Here is a 17,919-nt window from a genome sequence, read left to right on the forward strand (position 1 = left end):
TAAGAGTTGCTTTTTTGAGAAGATCAATAAAATTGACAAGCCATTAGCTAAATTAAGAAAAAAAGGAGAAGACTCAAATAACTAAAATCAGAAATGAAAGAGGAGACACTGTAACTGATGTCACATGGGGAAAAAGGGGTCATAAGTGAGTACTATGAACAATTACATGCCAACATTAGATAATTTAGAAGGAATGGATAAATTCCTAGAAATATGTAATCTTCCAAGAATGAATCATGAAGAAATAAAAAATCTCAACAGACTTATAACCACTAAGGATTCTGAATAGGTAATCAAAAACCTCCCAACATAAAAAAGCCCAGCATCAGATGGCTTCACTAGAGAATTATTCCAAACATTTAAATAATTAACACCAATCCTCTTCAAACTCTTCCAAAAAATTAGAAGGAGGGGAAGCACTTCCAAATTCATTTTATGAGGCCAGCATTGTCCTGACTCATACAAAAGCCAAACAAAGATATTGCAAGAAAGCTACAGGCCAATATCCCTGATGAAGATTAATGCAAAAATCCTCAGCAAAATAACAGCAAACTGAATTCAACAGCACATTGAAAAGATTATACACCATGACAAAGTGGAATTTATTCTTGGAATGTGAGAATGCTTCAACATACAAAAATCTATCAATGTGATATAGCAGATTAACAGAATAAAGGATAAAAACCACATGATCATTTCAATTGAGACGGAAAAAGCATTGGACAAGATGCAACACCCTTTCATGACAAAAACACTCAACAAACTAGGAATAGAAGAAAACCACCTTAATATAATAAAGGCCCTATATGACAAGCCCACAGCTCACATCACATCCAATGGGGAAAAACTGAAAACTTTTCCTCTAACATCAAGAACAAGGCAAGGATGCTCACTCTCACTACTTCTGTTTAACATAGGACAGGGAGTCCTAACCAGAGCAATTAGACAAGAAAAAGAAATAAAAGCCATCTAAATTGGAAAGGAAGAAGTAAAATTATCTGTGTTTGCAAATAACGTGATTTTATATGTAAAAAGCCCTAAAGATCCCACAAAAAAATTGTTAGAATTAATAAATTCAGCAATGTAGCAGGATATAAAATCAACACACAAAAATCAGATGCATTTCTATATACTAACACTGAACAATCCAAAAAGGAATTGAAGAAAACAATCCCATTTACAGTAGCCTCAAAAAATGCTTATGAATAAGTTTAACCAAGGTAAAAGACATTTGCACTGAAAAGTGCAAAATATTGCTGAAACAAATTAAAGAAGCCACAAATAAATGGAAACGTATCCCCTGCTCATGGATTGAAAGACTTAATATTGTTAAAATATCCATACTACCCCAAGCAGTCCATAGATACAATGCAATCCCTATCAAAATCTCAATGGCAGTTTTTGCAGACATAGAAAAAAACCTCATCCTTAAATTCATATGAAATCTCAAAGGACCCCCATATAGCCAAAACAATCTTGAAAAAGAAGAACAAAGTTGGAGATCTCACATTTCCTGATTTTAAAACATATCACAAAGCTACAGTAATCAAAACAGTATGGTACTGGTATAAAAACATACATTAGACCAATGGAACAGAATAGAGAGCCCAGAAATAAAGTGAACCCCTGTGCATACTGTCAAATGATCTTTGACAAGGGTTCTAAGACTACACAATGGGGAAAGGACATTCCCCCACTTCAACAAATGGGGCTGGGAAAACTGGATAGCCACGTGAAAAAAATGAAGTTGGGAGGCTGGTCCGGTGGCATAGCGGTTAAGTTCACGCACTCTTCTTTGGTAGACTGGGGTTCACCAGTTCAGATCTGGGGTGCGAACTTATTTATGGCTCATAATATAAATGATGACATATATGGTATCCCACATATAAAATAGAGGAAGATGGGCATGGATGTTAGCTCATGGCCAATCTTCCTCAGCAAAAAAGGATTGGTGGCAGATGTTGGGTCTGGGCTAATCTTCCTCAAAAAAAAAAATGAAGTTGGACCCTTACCTTACACTATGTAAAAATATTAACTCAAAATAAATGAAAGACCTAAATGTAAGACCTAAAGCTATGAAACACCTAGAAGAAAACATAGAGGAAAAACTTCATGACATTGGCTTTGGCAATGATTTTTTTTAAGCTTTACTGCAGAGTAATTGACAAAATTGTCAGTTCTAATGTTCCAGCTGAATAAGGTTGAAAGAGGCTTTCTTAAATTAATTTTCTTCATCTCATCTTGAAGACCTTTGTAATAAGGAATATTGAAATGTTTTAGAGACTGATTTTTTGTTTTCTTTTTTCAGCTTTATTGAGGTATAATTGACAAATAAAACTGTAAGATATTTAAACTGTACAACGTGATGATTTGATGTAGGTATACATTTTGAAAAGATTCCTGCCACCGAGTTAATTAACACATCCATCACTTGACATATTTACATTTTTGGTGGGCACATTTATGTTCTACTGTCTTAGCAAATTTCAATTATATAATGAGGTGTTATCAACTATAGTTATACATCAGAGCCTCAGACCTCATTCATCTTATAGCTGAAAGTTTGTACCCTTTAGCAACCTTTCCCTTTTCTCCTCACTCTTCAGCCCCTGGCGACTGCTTTTCTACTCTCCGTTTTTGTGAATTCGACTTTCTTTATTAGATTCCACATATAAGTGATCCACACACTATTTGTTTTTCTGCATCAATTGATATCCTTAGAAATTTTTAAATAGTTCTACACAAGATCAGGATACTTGGAAGTCTAATAGAAATGGGAATTTAGTTTTGATAACTTTCTTCTGTTGGCAACTTTTTAATTCATTTACCCAAGCTCTCCTTCCCCTCATAGAATCATATCATTCTAAGTTTCCCTGCCTGTTAGCTTCTTAGCCTCCTATTATTTTCCCCAGTAATTTTCTAGCACTGCTGCAAATCAGGCTGGTAGACAAATGCCTGTGTTTGGGAAAAATATAAGTCGTTTTAACAGTGGCCTGCTAAAGATTACATATCCAGCATCAACATCTTCCTCACAGTGTCTCAGCAATGGGAGTCCGTCTAGGTGATGGGCCTGCCATGCCTCCTCTGAGCAGAATCTTCACTTTCCTCCAGGGCTAAGGCAGGCCTCACCTTTGTCTTCAAGAATCGGGTGCAATTCTGTTTGAAGGGAGAAGCTGGGTTAAACAACTTCTTAGCATCCATTCTAGGACTATAAATCCACGACATTTTTATTCATCAAATAGAAACATACCATGGTTTTTTAAAAAAATGCTTTCCTACAATGATGCTTAGGCTGTGTTAGCAGCTTAGCAGTTTCGATACTTGCCCAGCAGTGATCACTAACTTTCCCCTTCATAAATAGAAGTGGTACCCTCAGCGAGCGTCATTTGCTTCAAGAAGTAAGTGAATGTCAACTATTCTTCCCTCTCTACTTTCCTTCTTTCCTCTTTTTCTACCTTTAACTAACACTGTGTAAGCACTAGACACTGGAGTGACAGAGAGGTGGGCTTGGGCAATAAAATGGCATATAGTATTTATTTATGTTTTTAAGGCTTTACATTCTATGAAGAGACACATTTGTTCACAAAATAAGAGGATAAAAAGCAAAATCTCAGTGTCATAAAATTGGTAGGTCTGCCTCCTAATACTGGTTAAATCCCAGGACTGTCATGTGCTACTTAACCTACTGGATGCTTTACCGTGTTCTCTCTGTTAATCTCCCCAAAACAAACCTGCAGGGTAGACCTATTTTACAGCTAAGGGACCTGAAGGAGTGGGGCCATAATCACATAACTGATACTGGAAGAGCTGGGGTTTGAAACTAGATCTGTCTGATTTCAAAGCCTGGGTCATTTCTACTTCCACTTGATGCTAAGTTCAGAGAAGGGAGAAATACCCAACTGGGGCAATCATGGAAGTATTCATGAAAGGGGTGATCTAGGACCTTGGCCCTGAAGGATGGCCAGAATCCTTGGTAGATGCAAAGAGCTAGATAGAGAATGTGGAGGCTGTGAGAGGGCATTTCAGCAATGGAAAAGGAAAGAATTCTGGACTTGGCATGCAAATTTGTCTCCAAGTTGAAGCAGATGGCTGTTTTTGCCATTGTAGCATTTCTGTGGGACCCAGTGGGACAACAAAAGGAAACATGATTTGGGATAAGAATACATAGAGCTATGAATGCCAGGCTGAGAAGTCTGTACTTTATTCTACGCTCAACCTCAAATGGAAGTTTGAGTATACCGAGTGAAGTAAGGCTTCTGGAATTTCATGCCTTTGTGTGATTTCTCTCCCACATTGATCTGGGTTTGGCTGTGTGACTTGCCATATTGCTTGGCCAGTGGAAGATCAATAAACCCGATGTAAGCAGAGGCTTACTATGCACTTGAGGACTGAGGTTTGACCTCTGGGAGGACTGCTGCCTCCATGTAAGAAACATGGAAAGATCATCTGGAAAAGAACACAGATGCCCTAGATCTAGTTAAATAAGGCCCTCTGGGCCTTCCACACTGGTCAGGCCACCACAAGCGATTCTAGTCAAGATCAGCAGAACTACCCAAGTGAGCCCAGCCCAGATTGCGAATCTTGAGCCAATAAGTTGCTTTTGTTTTATGTCCCTAAGTTTTGGAATAGTTTGTCAATAGCAATAGAGAACTTATTCACAGACATGAGAACTCATTGAGGATAGTGCTGATCTCCGCCGTGCCTGCATAAGTAACCTCATGGCTGAACCAGTCAATCTGCAGCAAGGAGGGCAGAGCTACAGGACCCACCTACGTGGAGTCAGCGATTTTCTCGGGGGAGGGATAGGCAGAGATCTAACCAGCCTTTGAATTATAATGATGAGTCACTTGGAGAAAATCTCCCTTTGCCCCAAACAATAGATTGTTGGCTAATTCAAAATCCCTCTCAGTTCTGTGATCACTCAGATGCTGAGATTTTATCTTGCATATTATATCTTAATTTAAAAATGCATTTTCATTGAAAGAACGTAGCATTAAAATGAGCAACTTTATGATCCATTTCATTTTGCTCCTTGCAGTCTGGTTAACAATCAATTTTAATAAGCAAGTGACTGTGGAACTACTGTCCGCTCATGTAAATGAGAAGGTGCACTTATCTTTATTCTTCACTGTGATTACCTTTTATTTATTTTTGAAAGCTTCCTGGATTTCAACTCCTTGTTCAATTGGGAATCATATCTGTCCTATTCAGAGCGGTATTTTAATTTTCAGATTCTGAGCGGACATTATTTCTGTGATTCATTTTGCTCTGCATTTTTGCTTTGCTTTTTCTGAATGTAACTTCTGCCTTTTTTTCCCCTGTGCCTGCTAGAAATCACTTTAACTATGAAGTCCTTGTCGTTCCTCTCTCCCTTCTTGCTTCCCATTTTAATTCCCAATAGAAAAACCTCCCTTTGGCATGGAGAAAATGGGAATTTTGTGGGGTAAATTTTTGCTTTCTGATGTTTTATTTTCATGCATGATTACTTTGGGGCTTCAGTGATAGGTACATTTTATGAACCAAAAAAAGAAATATTACAAACCAAGTGAAATTACCAATAGCTAGTAGGAATATGAAGTGATGAGAAAGCATTTTATTCCATACCGTTTTTCAAAATAACTGGTGTCCAAAACAATACAGCGTGTGTCAAGAATGACTCATTGAAAGTCTATAATAGAATGGAAAAAGAGCTTGAAAATGAATACATACTGCATGGTGTAAAATTGTGTGCCATGAGGTACTAACTCCCTTTCGAAAATAGTATGAATCATGTTCCAAACCAGTGGTTCTCAAACATCATCCCTATCTTCCCCTCAGAGCAATCATGCCCTGCTCTGTCCTCGTTAGCCCTCGCTGTCTCTCAAACAGTGCATTCTATCCTCCTAGAATTCAGGCACATCCAAAGATGCGAGATGTGTGAGTAGGAGTCCCCATGTAGGTTTCCAAAAGCTCTGTGATCTGCTCTGTTCATGTGAAGCGGGGCCTTCTACCATCAGCCTGAACTCCTGCTTAGCAGCGTATGAAACTGGGAGAACTTGCATGTTGGACCAACATCTTCCCATGAAACAGAATCAAGGTCCTGCTGATGATGATCTATGCTATAAAGTGCACTTAATTCTTAATATGCATATCCTTGATCTCTGAGCACATAAGCTGACTAAAGTCAAGGTTAATCTGTTTTAATCAGCTCTCTGTCTTTTCTTTGTGCATAAAAGTGTACAAAACAACGCATCATTGGAATTAGCCCATATAATGGGCTAAATTAATGGAACTTGGACTGGAGGATTTCGATTGCCAAAGCTACATACAGCTGACTGTGTTCCTAAGTTATCTCAAATCTCATTGTGTAGCTTAGATTCTTCGTCTGTACACTGGGATGTTTGTATTTCATTCTTCTTCAGTCAGGGATATATCATTTTTAAGGAACAGAGACCCAGTCAGATCAGATCAAGTGAAGGCAGGAGGGCGTTGTAGGGGTACAGAGCTCACACGGGGATCCAGGATTGGAACCACTGTAACTAGGCCATGTGGAAACAAAAGTCAACAGGAATCAAAGCTGCTTTCTCTGCCACTCAGGGCCTGATGAGCGACCAGCTCAGTCCTTCTCTGCACATACTCTCTACTTTCCTTTCTTCAAATACCCGTTTTATTGTATTCATCAGCTTCCCAGTGACCCCTCAAATTGCTAAAACATCTTTAATCTTCATGATCTTCCTACTCTCACATTCACCACCAGCAAAACTTTTTGTATTTTAGCTTGAAATATTAAAAGAGAGAATCTTTTTTTATTGAGGTCACAGAGGTTTACAACGTTATATAAATTTCAGGTGTACATCATTATATTGAGACTTCTGTATAGACTGCATCGTGTTCACCATCCGAAGTCTAGTTGCCATCCATCACCATATACACGTGCCCCTTTATCCCTTTTGTCCTTCTCCCACTCCCTTTCCCCGGTAACCAGCAATCTGTTCTCTGTATCTATGTATTTGTTTCTCCTCTTCATATAAGTGAAATCATACTGTATTTTCTAACAGAGAGAATCTTATTGGACCAGTTCCACTGCTTAAGTCAGAGCACTTGGGTCAGGGATATCCATCCATATTCCAGCCACTCATAGCCCAGGATGGGGTGGAAGCACATAGTGCATTGCCCTGTCCTCTTAGGAACTGTAGGAAGGGCAGGCACACAAACATGCGGATTAAATTCCCAGCACAGAGGAAAGAAGAGAAGCGTTAAGTCACGAGAGAAAAATACCATAATTATGCCATTAACACCATGAAAAGCAATAGTGTCATGCAACAATTTCCGTGTTGAAATAAAACAGGTGCACATCACATCACTAAGGGCAAAGATGAATTTTTGACCCATGGTATAATTAAAATTTCAGTATAGCAGTGGTTTGAAATGGAAGTTTTCTATTTATCGTACACATCCTGCATGAATCAGAGGACAGAAAAAAGAACTGTAGCTAAAAGTTAGGCAGAAGTAAATTTTATAGAAGCACATCGTATAAAAGAACATTCTAGAATTTAGAGTGTTTTAAACCTAGACAAGCTGTCTCCGTTAGTGGTAAGTTACCTGTCACTGGAGGTGTTCGCATTCCAACGTTGAAGGAGTAGCTTCCAATTTTAAGATTCCAATTCTGTGACTGTAACTTGGAGTTATTTGGTTTTTTAAAAAACGAATTATTCATGGAGACTATATGCTTAACAAATATACTATTAAAACTGAAATTTTTATTTTCTTGATGATGTTCATTGTGATGGGTGGGTTAAATCACTCTCTTGGACAGGGCAGCTCATTCTGGTTGTGGCGCCAGAGGAGCAGGGGATGTCAAGGTTAGCATCCTGTAATAAACGTTAGGGAATCTCACCTCTATCTTACTTAGCAAAAATCCATTTATGTCCACATCAAAACCTCAGGACTGTTGGGGCCTGGCCTGGTGGCACAGTGGTTAAGTGTGCACGTTCCACTTAGGTGGCCCGGGGTTCACTGGCCTGGATCCCGGGTGCGGACATGGCACCACTTGTCAAGCCATGCTGTGGCAGGCGTCCCACATATAAAGTAGAGGAAGATGGGCATGGATGTTAGCTCAGGGCCAGTCTTCCTCAGCAAGAAGAGGAGGATTGGTAGCAGATGTTAGCACAGGGCTAATCTTCTCCTTCAAAAAAAATAACCTCAGGACTGTCATCAATCAACAGCACAGAAAATCAACATTTTTAGACACGTTTAAAAGAGCTTGGTCTTGAAGTGGTCCCTATAAAGCATCCACTCAAAGTACAGGTGACAAATTATGATCAAAAGGAACAGGCTGAGAGGCATCTATTTATTTCTCTAGGTTCTTTAAACTCTATCCTTGTATAAAATAAGATTATCAGGATGCTATGTACCAGGACTGCTATCTTAACTTCCCACAAAGCCACTTTCATGTCAAACTTTACTTTATGCTGTTAAATTTTTATTTTGATATAAGGAAGGACTCCTTGGAGACTATTCCATGATCCCCTACAAAACTGTTATTTTTCATTGTGCCTACTCTACAGCTTACTGCTTCTTATACAATGTAGAATGGAAAACCATTGTCCAGGAATTTAGGGCCATGAAAATATCTCCCCAGGTAAAACTGTGGGCTTCCTTTTAACATAACTATGTAATATTGCATTTAATGTTAGCCTTGGCTTCTAGGAAGCTGGGAGATAAAATAAGTGTTTAATTGCAGTAATGATCTCATCCCAGGTATGGATAAAATTATTCTTCCTCCCCTAAACTGTTTCTTTAACCTGTGTTTTAAGTATATGTATTTAAATCATAAAACATTCTTTATAGAAGCTGATAAAATTTAACTGTGTAAAAGGGGAGGAATAAAGGAGAGAGTTCCTGAAGCCCATAGGCTATGAAGTCAGTTAACATAACAAGAAATTCCAGAGAATCCTTGGTATTTGAACTATGGGTGTTTTTGTGAGTCTGACCTGACTCCACCTTCCCTTGATCTGCTAAATGTGCTGCGATAAATTATCAGCAATAAACTTCAAAGGGAATACAACTTGGAAGAAAAATCTCTAGTAATCCCTAGGGTTATCATTGATAACAGATTAATGTATTCATTTACCATCCAGAAGAAAAATCTCCTATTGATGGAATGAAAGCTTTAAATGCAATCTGTGGTGCATTGCCAGGAAGGCTGAAGTTGCCACCCGAGGTACATACCTACTTTATTACAGTTTGAGATTTTATTCCACATCTTCTACTTTATTTGTGTGCTTATAATTAGGGTTCCTGCATGTTTGGTCCTGCCAGGTTTTGCACTTTAATCTAAGCACTGACTCTTCCGCTTGGAAGGTGAGGGGTAAGTGTTTATGGAGGTACCTTGGGCAAGGTGACCACATCCACTCTTTCATTAACCCTGGAGCATAGCCATCCCCAGATGGATAATAAAACAAAAAGCAAAACCACACAATTTTCAATAATAGTAGTGTCTTTGTACAAAACAGGTATATTTTCTTCTATATCATAGTAGGAATGATGACTTTCGCTGCCTTGATCTCTGTTGTAACCTTGGTGCCTAACATGCTACATCTCAATAAATGTTGTAATAGGTCTGCTGACTGAAGGACTGATGAAAAGGCATATTTCAGTTTGCCACAGCAGAAGCAGGACAAGATGAAAGAGAGATTGTGAGTGGATGGGGAGAAAGTCAAGTAATGGTGAAGGGGTTTGCTTAGCTGAGTAGGAAGAAGTGCCAACTGGGGGTAGGCTCTTTCTCGCAGAAAGCAGTTAATTATCTAATTTTCATATACCGTAGGATTGGGGACATAAAAAGCAATAATTGCTTTCTTCCCCATTGATCAAGCATAACCACACAATCATACCTTTAATTACCATAGGCATAACTTAGAAAACACTAGTATATTTTCCACAGCTTTAAGGAAATTTCAGCCACTAAAATGTGCATTGATTAACTTTAGTTGTGAGACTAGGAGTTCTGCCATAACTCCCTGTTTCACGCCCTCCAACAATTTAAAAACAAGGATACCAAGTTATTTTTGAATAAGCAGAGAACTATTTTTCTGATAGTAATTCCCAACATCCCCTTTCTCCCCTGAGGCTCTTGGTTTGGGCTCATGCCTAGGACTAGCAGACTTAATCTCAGCTACATTTCCTACCAATTTTCAAATGAAGACTTTTTCTTGCCTATTATCCAGGCCAAAATGCTGTTTTCAGAGCAGCTTGGTGGGTCTAGTTCAGCCAGGGGTATAATGTGAAGAAACCTGGATTCCTGGCCTCAAACCCCTTAAGCAATTGCGCAATCTTGAGCAAGCCACTTATTATCTCTGAGACTTTCTTCACCTAGAGAGAGCAAAATGGTTAGAAGACCAAGTAAGCTAATACACGTGAATGCACTTTAAGAGCAGAAAGGAGCTATTACAGAGAAAGTTGTAGTTATTGAGGGCTGCAAGGCACGTACCCAGACACCTTGGAGATTCAAAGGAAGATACGGAGAGAACTTGTCCACTCAAGGGTTTGCGAAGGTGCAGTGTTGCTTTCTCCTTGGGTAAAGAGGCAGAATGTAACGGAGTTCAGTGCGCCATTGCCTGAATTGCTCACTTGCCAGTGAGAAGGGCAATTATATTATTGCTTCTTCCCCAGTCCTGTGAATGAGAGAAAATTCCCTGTTACTACGGACTAACCAGTATCGATCACCTGATTATTCCTGCCATTCATTGTGGACCGACTAACAGCCCAGGACAAAAATAAATTAAGAGGAAAGTAGATCAATGTTTCTCAAAGGAAAAAGATGGCAGCAGCCAATGAGACGATTGGAGTTTCCAGGAGTGATAGGTCGTTTTTTCCTATTAGAGATTTTCATGGTTTATGAATATTTTTCAGAAGAAACGGATTCCGCAGAATGACTTAATGAACTGTGGTCGTGTCCCACCACATCGGTCTTTCACGTCCCCGGCCTCCACGGAAGGTGAAGGCACCTTCCCATGCTGCAGGGTTTTCTGTGCACTCACTTTGCGTCTTAAATAATGAATGATGCATGATTTAAGATGACAAATATTCTTTGAGTACAAATCTTAAGACTAACGGTGATAATTATCCAAAAGAACAGGCATGGCAGAGCATATCAAGATAGCAATGTTCTCTTCTTGCCATTTTCCCTCTCGTTGCTTTTTTTTTTTTTTTATGTTTTGTCTGAATCACAGTTTCTTTCTTCAATTTGTAACCTTTGCAAACCGCTAAAAACCGCGGAACCTCAGAGGACCCCTGATGATTTAGGAGAGTTTTTCTATGTGGACACAGGAGAAAAATGGGCCAGGGATTCGGCTTTAAGATAAATTTCTGGGGAATAAAAACCCTCAAGCTATTGAATAAAAGTTCATTTCAAGATTATGCCTTTTTAAATTGATTTTAGAAATTAAATCATGTATTCTGATTGCACACAGAATATATTTCCTTTTATTTAAACTCAATTCTTTCAACAATTATTTGTTGAACACTGCCAGGTGCCCCGTTGGCTCCATGTAGGACCCTTCTTTCATTCACAAATTTCTCGGGAACTGGGTCAGACAGGCTATTGGACTCTCCCACCTGCATTGCCCCGCCCCCTTGGCTTTCACCAGAGCCAGGACTCCGTGCTTTCTCATGGAGATGCATTTATGATAGGATGGGCTCACTTCCCAAGTTGGGGATGCTGGAATACAAGTTTTGGTGGGAAACACGTAGGGAAGTGGATTCTTAATTAGAAAGAAGTCTACTACACTTCCTAATGCTGCTGTCCCCAGACAGACAAACACAGATATGCTGTTCCTTAAAATGACTTCACCATCTCATCTCGCAGACCACCTTCTTGCCCAATCTCCTCTCCCAGTTTTGCCTCTCTTTCTCCAGCCTTCTCTCTCCCCTCTCTCTCCCTCTCACTCTTTCCCTCCCACTGCCTGCTCCCTCCCTCCTTTACACACCATAATATATTTCCTTTTATCAGTATGGAGTATCCTGAAAACTAAGGTGAAACCAAAATCTGGCTCGGAGCCCAGACACTACTTTCTAAAGTGACAGGCTCTGGTAATAGGGGAGGGTTTGCAATTATACAGATCATTGCTCTGACCTGGTGCAAAGTCAACCAGGCCACAATATAAGAACAAAAAGGCTTAATTTCTGCAGCTTGCTGAAGGGCCCCGAGCAGTGCCTGGGTATCCACTGACCTGCCCGCTGTGCTGGCAGCCCCGCTGCTCTCCTCCACTTGCAGCCCCATGATAAACAGCTCAGCTCCTTTGCTCTTTGCCTTGTGATCTTCTGCCTTGTAAAGTAAAAATTAATGTCCTTATTACATATGTTCCTTTTCTCCACAATCTACCCAAAAATGATTTGCACAAATGAAAAAAATACCCTCTTAATGGCGCAAGGCTCTATATTTTAAATATCCAATTAGCTGTACCTTTTGCATCTAGCTTTGGCTTGAACCACATTAGAAAAGGCACTGTCTTATCTTTTTTTGAAATAAAATTTCTCCTTTCAGGCTAGCTTAGCATGTGATCTACATGGAATACAGTGGGGAAGATGCTTTGTTTCAAAATATATTAAGGTCTTCTAATCTCTTTCAAAGTGAAATGAGGGCAGGAGCTCAGATTATATGAGAGTGTTGTCACCCAGATAAGGAGAATGCCTGGTTTGTAACTGAACCCTTATTACTATTCACTTTGACTCTCTCAATTCGGCTTGTCTTGAGGCATCTATTTTTTTTAAGCTTCGGGGAATTAGAAATTTAAATGAGATGCGGGAGAGGGAGGGGAGCCTCTTGTGAGAATGCTCCACATTTCTGGACTCAGCAGTCACAGGGGTGGGGAGAGAGCTGCGGCACGCTGCGGAGTCAAGAGAAAGGAATGAAAGCATCCTTCAAGCCACGAAGGAGCAGACAGCCTTTGGCAGCTTGCACAGTCCTCAGAAGCCAAATTGTGAACTCTTGAATCATTTGCAATTTTAGGATTTACTTATAGATTATTTATGACCTGATTAAATTTATTTTTTTTTAAATTTTTTTCCCAGCTTTTAAGGCGAAAAAACCCCACTCTTTTCTTTTTTTTTCTTTTTGGCTGCATCATTCTATATAGTCTAGCCTTTCTTTTTTCCATGTCTTGAAATACAGATAATTGCATTTCAGCCTTCACTTGTGTCTGCTGGGTTCTGCTTCTCGATGAGTAGACGTTTATGGTGGACATGACTTACACACTTACCTGCGCTGCCCCCTCCCTCCCTTCGAGGCTGCATGAGAGCACATCAGTGTCTTTCTCACACTAGGACTTCGTCACAGCCTCAGCCTCACGGTTTTGCTCACGCCCCAGGAGGACGAGAACAACGAAGCAATGAAAAGCTGACCTGGGTGCGCTAGGGCTTAGATGATGAGGATGCTCCCCTGTGTGTGTCTCTGTTCTTTAATGATGCCTTCTCGTTGCTGCTCCTGGGAGTCACTCATTGCTGGGCAGCAGGTCAGGAGCGGGGAGTCAGGAAGTAACTGGTAACTGAGGCTTGATGTCGGAAAGGAAGAGATGGAAGAAGGTGGTTGTGTTAGTTTCCTAGGGCTGTCACAATAAATTACCACAAACCGAGTGGCTTAAAACACAGATTTATTCTCAGATCGTTCTGGAGGCTAGAAGCTGAAATCAAGGTGTCAGCGAGCCCCGCTCCCTCTGAAGGCTCTAAGGGAGAATCCTTCCTCGCCTCTTTCAGTTTCTGGGAGCTCCAGATATTTCTTCGCTTCTGGCAACATAACACCAATCTCTGCCTCTGTCTTCACATGGCCTTCTTCAATGTGTCCCTCTGTGTTCTCTCCTCTGCTTATAAGGATACCTATCATTGTATGTAAGCCCCATCCTAAATCTAGGATAAATTAATCTTGAGATCTTTAACTAACTACATCTACAAAAACGCTATTACCAAATAGGGTCACATTGAGGGTGGACATGAATTTTGGATGCCACTATTCAACACACTGCAATAGTGGAAGCATAGACTGTAAAAGCTGGAAGGAAGGGACCTAAAGATCATCAAGCCCAACTCCTTTATCATGCAGATGAAGTAACAAAAGATATTACCCAAACTTACCAGGTTGTGAGTGATAGAACTTTTTTTAACCTTAGTGCTAGATACGCTAGGTTATGTTGAGACAGGAGTAAATTTTAGAGGAAAAGAGAGCATACTAGTTTTTAAAATTGGCTGCAAATTCTTTGACATTCCTCCCATTGAGAGCTGAGGTCCATGTCCCCTCCCCAAATGTGGGGGTGGGATTTTGACTGTTTTGACCGCTGGAGTATGGTGTCAACGATGCTGTGTGACGAATGAGAGGGGCTTGTGAAAGGTGAAGTGGCTCTGCTTTGGTCACTGTAGCACTCTAATTTGGAGCCCTGAACAACCATGTAAGAAGTATGACTACCCCGAGGCCATGAAGCTGTGAGGAAGTCAAATCACAGTGACAGACAACATATCAGGGCTCAGGTTGGCAGTCCAGGCACCAGATATGTAGAACATCCAGATGATTCCAGCCCCAGTCATCAGGTTATCTCCAATCTTTGAGTCTTCTCAGATGAGGTGCCACACATCATGGAGCAAAGACAAGCCATCCCTGCTGTGCCAACTGCTATTGTACTTACTAATCCACGTGCATAATAAAATGGTTGTTTTAAGCCATACATTTTGGGATACATTGTTAGGCAGCAGTAGTACCCAGAAAAAGCCACCTGAGTGATAAATAAATATATACTCACCTCTGTTGTACTAGGCAGAGAAATAAGCACCAAGGTTTAGACCAGCTTAATTCCAACAAGGATAGAACTCCAGGGGTGCGCTCTGGCAAATGCTGACCTCGCTGAGAAAAGGGGCTCACCACATTGACTGTGGGAGAGGCAGGATCGCTTGTCTATTGCCATGTGTAAATTTAGTTGGGAATGTTTCATGGTCCTGGGAATGGCGGCGTGTTAGTTGTTTTTCCCACCACCTGGCTGGAGAGCATGCATACTGAAAGAATTGAGTCCAATATTCAAGAACAATTTAACCTGAAAATTTACAAGCTCTTTTCTCTGGGTTTTCAGTGCTGGAAATAAATGAAATCTGGAGTCTGGTGTGCTACAGCTGTCCTGAATACTTAGGCAGAGATGAAAGTAAAACCAAAGGTTACTGGCTTTTACAGAAAGACAAAAAAAAAATCTATAACTTGAAATTTGTCTCAAAGGATGGATCTGTCTACATTCATCTTTTCAAAGAAGATACCATTAATTAGTCAAAAACTAACAGTACCTGTGGACCAGGCTCTCTTCTAGGTCCCAGGGACACAAGTACTGTGTATACAGGAGTAATTTATATGTGTGACAAAGACAGCACTCCTGTATTATGCAACCTACATTCTGGGTGGGAAGAAATAGGCAGTGAATATACAAATAAATAGTATTTGGGTGATGGGAAGTGCCTTGAAGGCAATTTAATAGAGTGATGTGAAAGACAACATGTATATGTAGGGGTTCTTTGAAAAGAGTGCTTAGGAAGTCCTTTCTTATAAGGTGACATTTGAGTTGAGTCCTCAACAATCTACGGGAAGAGCATGACCCACAGCATCAGCTAGCATGGCTTGCTGTCCACAGGTGGCTGACCTAGATGAAGATCAAATAGATATAAGATTTCCCAATTCCATGAGTATTTGCTGAGCACAGTTGTAAACTTGTCCTGGTTAGGAATCACTGCCGATTCTAGTACTTCTTCGTGCTAAGTACACCAGTAGACTAGAATTTCCCAATTCTATCATGGGTACTTAAATTCTGAGTAGATGAAATGCCAACGTTGGGATTGTACCTAGGAGCTAACATGCCCCAAGATCCATTTTAAACAAAGTTTAAAATGACCTTCTAAATATCATGCTCTATAAAAGGGATGACATTTATAATGCATGTAGGGGGAAAAACCCTACACCAATCACCCTCTATAAAGGGAGCAGACAGCAGGCTGCAAGTAAAAAATAGATGAGCGAGAGAACAAATACAGATACAAATATGACTGGACAGAGACTCCCAGATGGACTTAGGTAAATGTGATAAAACAGAGTTTACATTCTGTGCCTGGTCATTTGGGTGTCTGTATTCTTTGTAGGTCTGATTTTCTAATTAGTCATTTCTGTTGTCACCCACACTGTCTCATTCTTTAGGTGTTAGCGTCCTTTCTTTCTTTCCTTTTTTTTTCTAATTGTGAGCTTACGTTTCTTAGGAATTTATCTGTAGAATTCCTTGAGGTCTGTGTTTGAAGTTTGCTCACCAGAGAGCGTAGGTTTTTGCTTCTCCAGCTAGAGATCTCTTTAAACCAGGAGGCAGCACACTTTTTCGGTAAAGGCCAGAGAGTAAGTATTTTAGGTTGGCGGTCACGGTCTCTGTCACAAGTACTCAACTCTATGCCTGTGGTGGGAAAGGGGCCAAGGACAATATGTAAACAAATGAGCACAACTACATTCCAGTGAAACTTCTTTGGGTGCTGAGATTTGAATTTCATATAATTTTCATGTGTCATGAAATATTTTCTTTTGATTTTCTTTCAACCATTTAGATGTGTAAAAACGATTCTAGCTTATGAACTGTACGAAAGCAGAGGGCAGACTGGATTTGGCCATGGACCATTTTGACAACTCATGTTTTAAACTAAATTTTTACCATGTGGTTTTTTTGAGTCTTCCAATCAATGTGAATTCTAGCCCCAGATTTGTGTGAGGGCAGAATTGTGGTTAAGATTTCAGAGGAATCATTTTCTTTTTTTCCTCTTTTCCCAGAGCCTAGGCCAAGATGGATAAATATCCTTACCATTTGTCTCTGTGAAGCACTTTTCCTCCTAGTTTATTCACAGAGGCTTCCAGGGGCCTAGCTTGATACAGAGGCCCCGATCTAAACTCCTCTGATGGTCATGTCTCAGGGGGTCTCCTCGTGGTCTGCTGAAGCTAAGTTCTAGGCCATTAGGATTGGAAGGGGACAAATGCTGATGTTTCCTTTCTGGATGACAAATTCTGACAGCCCGTTTCTGGATTTGAGATTTCTTTTTTATTCTGACCTCTAAGAACATCTCTTTTTCCAGCCAATTTAGCCATGCATTTAAAAAGAGGTTTTTGCATATTGCCCAGAATTTTTAAGTGTTCGGTATACTAAAAATTGTTGCTGAACACAGAAGCCTCCTTGAAATCTGTGTCTGGTGCTTTCCCAGTATCCACCCTGGTGTGTGTTTCATGCTACTCCAGGAGATTGTCGTGCTGTGGGAAAACGTTGTGGGGGAAACGGGGAACTTTTGGAGAACTGTGCCTTCTAGAGGGTAAGGAGGGATGAAGTCACCCAGGGGTAGAGTGATAAAGAAGTGAGAAACTTGTCAAGAAGAAAAAATTCCTGAGAAGCAGCTGAGGACAAAGATGAGGAGATGAATACTGAAGTGGCTGAAGTTTGTTTCCCAGTGAAGGAGCCTCCAGAAAGAAAGGAAGTGTAATATTTGGGCAGAAGGAGAGGAAAGGTAATTTTGCATCAGGAAACAGAGTAATTAGTAGGCTGGAGGTAAGAAGGAAGGAGGCAAATTCAAGCCACGGTAAGAGGAATGTGCAGTGGAAATAGAACTGTGTGTATTCAAAGATGGAAGGATATGAATATCTACATGGAATAAGAATCATTGTGTCTGCAAACAGGCAGGTGATTCATGAAAATTATGACTTAGGGAAGATTAATCCTGTAGCACAGTGCGAGACAGTTCGGGTCATAAAGAAATTGGTTACAAAGAAGACCAACTAAGAGACTATAGCAATAATTGCAATGTGAATGTTGAGGAATTTTGCCTGTGGTGGTGGTGGACCTGAAAGGTGCCAGGCAGATCTGAGAAACGTGGAAGAGGCAAGTCAGCAGAATGTGACAC

Source organism: Equus asinus, chromosome 5, assembly GCF_041296235.1.
Source record: "Equus asinus isolate D_3611 breed Donkey chromosome 5, EquAss-T2T_v2, whole genome shotgun sequence".
Lineage (NCBI taxonomy): Eukaryota > Metazoa > Chordata > Mammalia > Perissodactyla > Equidae > Equus > Equus asinus.